The sequence below is a fragment of the Corvus brachyrhynchos genome, unplaced genomic scaffold (assembly GCF_000691975.1).
Source record: "Corvus brachyrhynchos isolate BGI_N302 unplaced genomic scaffold, ASM69197v1 scaffold194, whole genome shotgun sequence".
Lineage (NCBI taxonomy): Eukaryota > Metazoa > Chordata > Aves > Passeriformes > Corvidae > Corvus > Corvus brachyrhynchos.
The window spans coordinates 3,119,708-3,129,282 of record NW_008237890.1 but is presented as its reverse complement, the minus strand read 5'-3'; positions in this window follow the sequence as shown (position 1 = coordinate 3,129,282).

The window sequence follows — 9,575 nt, the reverse complement described above, 5'->3', positions numbered from 1 at the left end:
CTGAATATTGAAAGATGTATGTTATTTCCCCACATCTAGTCAAATGACAGGTTTGCACTTGTCCTGTGATCTTCTAACAAGGATAAAGCAATTCCACTATTTGCATGACTCATGGGTATTTGAAAGACATTGTGCAGCTATACACACTTTGTTGTGTAGTTCTAGGAAGAATCACAGACTCAAAGAATTGTAGAATCATAGAATAGGTTGGATTGAAAGAGACCTTAGAAGATCATCCAGTAATCTCCCTGAGCATCCTTTGATGCTCAAAGCCCCATTCAACCTGATCTTGAATTTTTCAATGAAGTTGTACAGTCTTTTCATCCATCAATACACTCAAGTCCTTCTCTGCTCTCAACCCCTTCATCCCCCAGCCTGTACTGATGTTGGGGAGTGCTCTGACTCATCTGCAGGACCTTGCACTTGGCCTTGTTACACTTGATGAGGTTTTATAGGACCACTGCTCAAGATTGTCAAGGTCCCTCTGCATGTCATCTCTTCCCTCATGTCTATCAAACTTTGATGTACTGAGTACTAAAGCTATTTTAAAAAATTGTTTTTCAACAGCGTGAAAGAGGAATTCTGAACTTGCAACAGTACAGATTATCAGAAAATGCAGTGTCATCAGTTAGTACCATATTTTTTAAGGACTTCCAAAATGACAATTACTGTATCTAGCAAGGTATCCTTTTCCAAATAAGATGGCATTTGACTGATGAAGTTAATATTCAAGTATACAGCTATTTAAAAGGCAGGGAGGTGCATGTGGGAACAATGGTCAAGGAGGCTCTGTTCTTTGTCAGTCAGTAGTTTTATTGGCTCAAGATTTCCATGGCTGTTTCCTCCAATCGATCATCAGAGATTTACTACAGCAGAACAAAACATAAAACAAAATACACCTATCTGCTTTATAAAGATGACAAGGGCATTCAAAAATGCCCCAATGATTGAGGACATTCCCTACTATGGGACCATAAGGTCAACTTTGTTACACTTAAAATTTTGATGTCATCAAGATTTTCTGTGTCCTTACACCAACAAAACAAAAATCTAGTAGAAATATATGCAAAAACCATGACTTCATGCACTCTTATGTGATAATCTAGTATGCTGAAGCTCACTAGGGATGGAAGTAGGGTTGCTTATTTTGAATGTAAAATTTTCCTGACGTTGTGTCTCTCTTGTTCCCTCTAAATCACCCTACAGTGATAAATCTGGCTGTTTAAGGTGTCTCTTTGGCAGGCTGTCCTTTGATTAGGTAATTTATCTTTAAGATGCCCAAAATAAGATGTTCTCCATGAACAATAGTTGACAGTTAGGTACTTGTACTATGAATGCTATATTGTACTGACTAGGTAATATTCACAGAGAGTGAGATCAGCCAACACAAATGCTCCTTAATAAATGGCCATACTCTGTACCAACAATATATAGCCATTACTACACAGGAGAAAAGATGCTGCAGGATAAGGAAAATATGGACACAATATATTTCATATTAAATGAGATTTATCAAGGTGTTCTTCTGCAAAACATGGTTTGTGTTAGACAACGTGTCCTATGTATATCTAGATGTTGGAGAAAACAAGATGGATGATGATTATTTTATAAACCATGCGAAACAAGTCGTCTGCAGTTATGTGTGAACAAAAGCAGCTATAATGAAGTGGTCAAGGTTTACATTAAAGCCATATGAAGTATTAGTTACAAAATTTAAAACATTGACAGACTTAACTGTGTTTTCTCAGGTGCCTCAGAAATGTCATATAAAACTTTATACACTAGTGGTGAAGACTTAGTAGTCCTGAATTTCAGCCAATATTTCAAAACACCTTTTGGTAGGAAATTTGATTTTTAGCTTACATCGTTGGCTTTTATTCTAATGTAGATGCTATACAGTTTTCCAGTACAATGCTCCAGTATCTCTGCCCACATCCACTGCTGAAGAGGATCAGCACAGAAAATCTTGGCCAAAAGAAGCAAATAAGTTAGTAAAATCTAAACTTGCCTTGTTGTATAGATAATTGTCCTTGAAATATTGCTAAAGTGAAAATGTCATTTTATAAAACATAATAAAGTTAAAAGTGAATTTTATCCACAGTTTCTCTGGGCAACCTGTTCCAGTGTCTAACAGTTCTAGAAAAAAATTCTTCCCTATAAACAATCTAAATCTAGTCTCTTTCAGTTTAAAACCATTGCCACTTGTGTCACTTTAAGGCCACCTTAAAAAGTCTTTCTCTTTCTTTCTTATAAACCTCTTTTATTGTACTGAAAGGCCATAATCAAGATTCCTTGGAGCCTTCTCTTTCTCAGGCGGAGCAACCTGAAATCTCTCCAACTTTTTTCATAGGAGAAGTGTTCCAGCCCTTTATGTTATTGCATTGGGTGAAGTTTTATGGGACCACTCCTCAAGACTGTCAAGGTCTCTCTCTGCATCATCCCTTCCTTCATGTCTATCAACTGCACTGCTCAGCTTGGTGTCACCTGAAAAATTGCTGAGTGCTCTCAATCCCACTGTCTGTGTCATCAATAAAGACATTGAACAGCCCTGTACTGACCCCTGAGGGACACCATACGTCACTGATCTTCATTTGGACATTGAGCCATTGACTACAGCTCTTTGCATATGGCCAATCCAAATTATTCCTTATGCATCAAATAGTCTGTCCACGGAGCACTTACCTCAATGATTTAGTGACAAGCATGTTGTGTGGGACTGTGTCAAATGCCTTGCAGAAGTCAAGACAGATGACATCAGTTGCTTTTTTCTTATCCACCAATGCAGCCACTCCATTGCTTAGTCAGGCACAATTTGCCCTTTGTGAAGGACATCATGTTGGATATTTCTAATCACTTCCCTTGACAATCCATATGCCTTGACATGTGTTCCAGAAAGATCTTTATCATGATCTGACTGGTCAGAGAGGAGACAATGACTGGTTGGTAATCCCAAGCATCTTTGGTTTTGCCCTTTTTAAAAATGGGAGTAACATTTCCCTTTTTTAGTCATCATGTGTAGTGGCATGACTTTTCAAGTATTGAGAAGAGTGGCTTGACAACTACACCACACAGTTTGCTCAGAACTCTGGGATGCATCTTCTCAGGTCCCATGAATTTATATATGTTCAGTTTCCTCACATGGTCTCAAACCTGATTTTCTCTTACGAAAATGGGACATCATTCTCCCAATCCCTGTCTTGAGGGGCTTGAGAGATTACAATGGATTTTAAACCTTTAGGCCTTACGCATTTTTTGCACCAATAATGAATGGGCCGTGAAATATTCACAAAACATTTATGGCAACAGACCAGGTTTCATATTAAAACTGCAGTACCTTTCAGCAGCAACTGTTGGAGGTTTCCAATTTATGTGGAAATACAATGTTGATATATAATGGTTTGGTTTTGACCCTGCCTTTCCATTTAACTCTAGGACAAATGGCCTTTTTTTGGAAGCTTGTAGATATTTAGTAATAAATTGTAGGACAGTTTTTAGACTTTAAGAGCTGGTTTTTCAGCAGACCAAGGAAGAAACCTTGAATATGTAAGCTGACTATGATAAACAGACTTTGTTTTATTCCCTGGTGCATTATTTTCAAGTGTTAGCAAAATAGTGAGGTTTTTTTTCTTTTTCAAGACATGTCCACTGTTTGCTATTATCATACCATGTTCTGAAGTTAGAGACTATACATTACAAAAGGTTTGCAAGATGATAATTGTCATTAATTGTCATTTCTCACCAATATTAACTTTGGACTATGAAAATAAAAAGGTCCATTTCCAAAGAAATGCATGTCATATATGAATTTAGTGTTACTTGGAGAACTGGAGTTGTATTTTTTATTAATAAATTGCTGAATACAATAACAACTGTATTGAGTTTACATGGCAAGGTTTTGATAGTAGAGGGGAGGAATGACAGGGGTGGCTTCTGTGGAAAGTTGCCAGAAACACAACAAAGGCAATGCTTGCCATCTCCAAGACGGATCCACCTCTGACCGGTAACAGTAGTAGCATTTCTGGCATAATTTATATGAGAGAAAAAATTGTTATGAGAAAGTAATTGAGGTCAGAGATTTAATGAGTGAGAATATGTGACAGAAACAACTCTGCAGGCACCAATGTCATTTCAGAAGGAGGGGGAGGAGGTGCTACAAGTGCCAAAGCAGAGATTCCCCTGCAGCCCATGGCAAAGACTGTGGTGAGTCAGGCTGGTTCCCTGGAGGGGACCCCAGTCCGTGGGGAAGCAGGTGAATGTGCCCAAAGGAGGCTGTGATACCATGAGAAGTGCATGCTGGAATAGGCTTCTGGCAGGGGCTGTGACCCTATGGAGAAAGGAGCCCATTCTAGAGAAGGTTTGCTGACAGGGCTTGCCCTGGGCAGTTCTACAGGAAAAAGTTGCTCCAGAGGACCCACACTGGAGAAACCTGCTCCTGTAGAACTGTACTCTGTGAAACGGACCAACACTGGAGTAGTTCATAAGGAACTGCAGACTGTAGGAAGGACTTGCATTGCAGAGTCTGTGGAGGAATGTCTCCTGTGGGAGAGACCTCACTCTGGACCCTCATCCCTGAGGATGGAGTGGCAGAAACAATGTGTGATGAACTAACCACAACCCCATTCCCCAACTCTCTGCACCACTGAGGGGAAGAACAGAATCAGGAATAAAGTTAAGACCAGAAAGAAGGGAGGGGTGGGGGGAAAGTGATTTTAAGTATTATTTTTACTTCTACTCTAATCTGATTTGTTTGATAATAAATTCAATTAATTTCCTCAATTTTGTTCTGTTTAGCCCATGTCAGTAATCAGTCAGTGAGATTTCCCTGTCTTTATCCCAGCCCATGAGCCTTTCACTATATTTTTTCTCCTGTGTCCAATTGAGGACAGGAATGTGAGCATGGCTTTGCTGGTTATGGGGCACCCAGCCAAGGTCAAACCACCACAACAGCTCAAATATCTGAGGTACTGTACTTACATTCTGACTTGTAATTTAATACATGCTGTTATATAAGCATTAGTGTTTTTTCAGTAAAGCATCAGACAGCATGTCATTTAGAATATTATGATATTCAATGATTCAGGTATATTATAATTATGAATATATGGTTCTGCATTTTCTGTAATTCTGGCACAGCATAATCCTTAATATTAATGGAATTAATGTTTATTGTACAGCAATTACTTTAGAAGGAATGCTGAGGTTCATATTGCCTAGCAGCTACATGGCAATATCAAGCAACTAAGCACCTCTATGTGGATCTCCTTGGTACCTACCTCTGGCTTTCCCAATGTGTAGCTGGCACTGCTGCACCAAAGAAAAACCATTAAGCAAAGCTGACAGGAGTCAAGAAAAAAAAAAAAAGGATGATATTGCAGAGAGAATGACCTCCTTGTAAGAACTTGATTCTTTTTAGCATCTTCCTCTAATAATGTGTGTCTCAGATAGCTTGTTGGAGAGCTCTAAATGGTATTGTAAATTGGCATAGTCTTAGAGAGAAAAATTACTCCTTTATCTATGGCCAGACAACATTCTGTATATTAATGCATTTTCATTGTCTTCACTAAGATAAGCTCTACTTTCCAATGTCCATTCTGCATTATTTCAAAATCATCAGATAAAAAAAATACATTCCAAAACATAAAACCTCATATATTTTAAAATTTTGAGCTGATTCACAAAGAGAAAGCAAGACACCTTATAGCAGCAATTACCATTTTGACTACACAGTCTTCCTATTTCTCAGTGTATTTTTCTCACTGAATACTTTAACTTTCTACCCTGAAATTCAAACTGCATCATGCCTTTGGTTCTTAGATCCCAGAGTAATTGTGTGTTTCACTCCCACTTTGGCCTTTGATAGAGGTGTCTTCCAACAGAATCATGCCATTGCTGATCAATTTAGAGAGACTCAGAAGAGAAGACTACAAAAATTTCACAGGACTGGGACCCAGCCTGTAGCACTCACTCCCACAGATGCTGAGAATTCCCACAGGCTTGGCGTTTTTCAAAACTAAATATAAAACATATTTTTATTTAGCTTTCCCCTGATAAGGTATTTTCACTGGAAGATAGGCATACAGCCTTTCTCTCTGACATAGACATTTGTACACTAGCACCTCCTTCCTTCACCTCCCTTCAATTAAAAAATGAAACCATAAAAAAGCAACAACAACAAAAAGAAAAAACAAACAAACAAACCCACCAAAAAAACACCAAAAAAAGCCCCAAAAAAACCAACCAAAACAAGAACAAAAAACCAAAACAAAAAACCCCAATCCACCCCCCCCCCCCAAAAAAAAAAAGAAAAAGGAAAACCAGAAAAGAAAACCAACCCACAACCAAATCCCCACCCCAATTACTTAAGCTACATCTGTCACACGGTAAGAATGGGAGAGAAGGAGAAGAATAAGCAGGATGTCTGCAGTTTCTTCTATTTTTAAATACCCCAGAGGTACTTTGATTCTATGGTGATGAGGCTATATATGTATCTAGACAGTTAATTCCTTAGTCCTTTAACAGAGTCACTGAAAAATAAATGTTGATATATAATTGACTCATAGACATATTGCCTCTGGCAATATGTTATAGAAATGGCATCATGAGATCGAGGGAAACAGATCACAGATTTTAGTAACTGACACTTCACATTTTGTAAGTTTATCCCTATATTTTTCAAATGTTAATTGGGATTATAAACCTTTCTACATTTGAGTGAGGTTGGGCTTTATCTCCTTGACAGTAACCTAGCATTATATTTTAAACTTACAGAATTAAAATTACTAATATCAGCATGAGTTGGAATAGTAAAATTACATGTTAATTGTAAATTCACAATTAAAACCGACACTTGCTCTGACATGTGACTGCATGAACATTGCGGTGGCAAAATGCTAGCAGTGCTTTTTTGACGCTGCATATGTAATTAGGAAAAAATTTCTACCTCCTGTCAGGGTTTTCTGTCTAACTGTACGGTATGTTTTCCATCTCTTTTGTTAATATTACATTTCTTAGAGTGTTTTATTGGTCCAACCAATAACAAACAGTATTCTGAAATTAAGGGGAAAGGAAATGGTTAGTGTGCTTATTGTTGCATGTATGGGACAGGAAGTCATTTGAAGGCAGAGATTTGGGATGCGTTCAGAGGAGTGGTTTGGTGACAATGTCTAGATAGTTAACATTTTTAAGTTTGACTCCTTGAGGGGTATGGTACCTATCAAGCTGTCTTTCTGACAAGACAGCACTCTACTCAGATATGAATAGATAATGCATTTAAAAGCAGTGCAGGGGGGTGGCGAGAAGAATCACAGAATAATATAAACCAACAGTTAGTAGAATGCATAACTTTAAATACAGATGGGTTGTAATGCATATCAGGGAGGCTTGTACAATTTTAGAATCTTAAGAGACCATATGTGGGGGCAGGTAGTGGGAGGAATGCAAAATTTGTGGGTTTAAAAAATAACAACAGAAAACCTGTGGTGAAGTTCTAAAAAAAGATTATGTTAATTTGTGATTCATTGCTAAATGCAACTAGAGATTCTTAGCACCAATTAAATCAAGTGCTCTAATTAAAATGTGTTTTTGTTTTAGTCCATGAAAGTTGCGTGAAGTTAGTGACAATGTGTTTCTCTGACCTACCTAATAATTTTAAAATTTCAATCATGAAGAAGACCATTGAAAATAGGAGAAGGAAGATTCTGCACTAGTCAAAAATCATAAATAAGGTCAGACCTGTCTTTGTGGTGTGCGTAGTTTTGACCTTGAATGACTCACCAAACTTGTATTTAGTTGGTTGATCTCAGTGTTTTTAAGATCAATAATCCATTATCCCTGTATGAAGTTTGTACCCAAGACATTTGAAATTAGACATTGTAGGAGGACCAGTTCTATCCTGTTTCACAAGGTTTAGCTCAAATACAGTTTACTGTGGATAGTGTTTCATGGAAGTTTCAGAGTCAGAGAAGACATGTCTAAATAAGTTCTCCAAAGGAGCGGACCAGGAGTCTAAGATGTGCAACATCTCTATGCGGAAATCAATCTGCAATTGTTGACACAGCATGATTTCTCTTACATGGATTTTATGTGAAGAGAAGGAAATAAATATTACCAGATTTTCTAATCCCCTGGTGTGTACAGACTAGTATGGTTCTAAATTTAATTGTTCTGAATTATTTTTTTAGCAGTCTAAAAAACCCATACGAACCCCAAAACAAACCTAAATGAGAGTGTTAACTATGATAGTATCCTATCTTTAGTCAAAAAGATATTCTGATGCATAAAACTAGGTACCCATATATATAAAAATTTTGGTCCATGTAACACACATTAACGCTACTGGATACTAAGTCACTTTTTTTCCTCACAGTACTTATTTATCCACAGACATAATCCACAAATTTCTTGTAAGTCTCGTCAATTGTATTGGGGAATTTAAATTCTATAAAAAGTTTTACTTGGTTTTACCTCAAGTGCATTGAGAACAAACTCACAAACACTAACCTATCTAATTTCTTTGGTACTGCAATTTTTAAAGCAGTGAACTGTAAAGTAGTAGTGAATTGTTTTGCAGATATCATCATCCCAAGATACAAGTTGAGGACATTCAGACAGAATCACTAATCCAGAAAACATGGATCCTACACTCTGAATAGACCTTAGATCTTTTGGAATGGGTCATGTCACAATCTGTATAAAAAGACATATGATCTTTGGTTCCTTCTTATACAACAGTATCATGGAGGAGGAGTGCCTAAATTTCATGGATCGCAATAGGCTTTCTAAATTCAAAGTAGTATCACATACAACCAACAAAAAACACCGGTCCAGAAAAGATCTCCTCTGAGAAATCAATATTATCTCTGCTGATATTTGGAGATCTTTTGTATTGACAAAATGAAAAAAAATTCTCAGAATTTCCTTGATTTCTTAAAAATTTTAAATAAATTATGTAAGCAACTAAAGCAAAGGCATATAAAGTATTATATTTTATATATTACTTGGAAATAAGATAGTAAATTCAAACCGTAATTAACACAGTAAATTGTAAGTCCATCCTAAATATAAGGAAAAATCAAAAGCATGTTTGCTATAAACTACTAGTGTAAGAAAAATTTAAATAGATAAATAGTATTTGAGCTTTTTATATCAAACCTGAAATGTTCTTACTACAATATAAGGAACAAAAGTATTTAAGCTTTTTATATCAAACCTGAAATGTTCTTACTACAATATAAGGAATAATGAAAATGAATAGATGAAATAAATTTCAATTTTATTTGCTTGCTTTGCTTTGATTTTGTCTTAATTTTTTTTTTTTTGATTCAGAATAGAACAATGTTTATTTAGAAATATTAATAGCAGATAAATTTTCTAAAACACCTGTGCAGACTCTCAAAAGAGCAACCAGGCTGGGGTGAGAGAGACAGAAGATCAAAGATGATCAGGGTAATAATAGATACTAATTTTATTTATAATGTTCTATTACCCTCTCTACTCAATCTCTGTTGGATGATCTGTGGAGCTTGACATCATAATTAGTCAACTGGAGACACAGCTGAAATATTTACAAAGAGCAT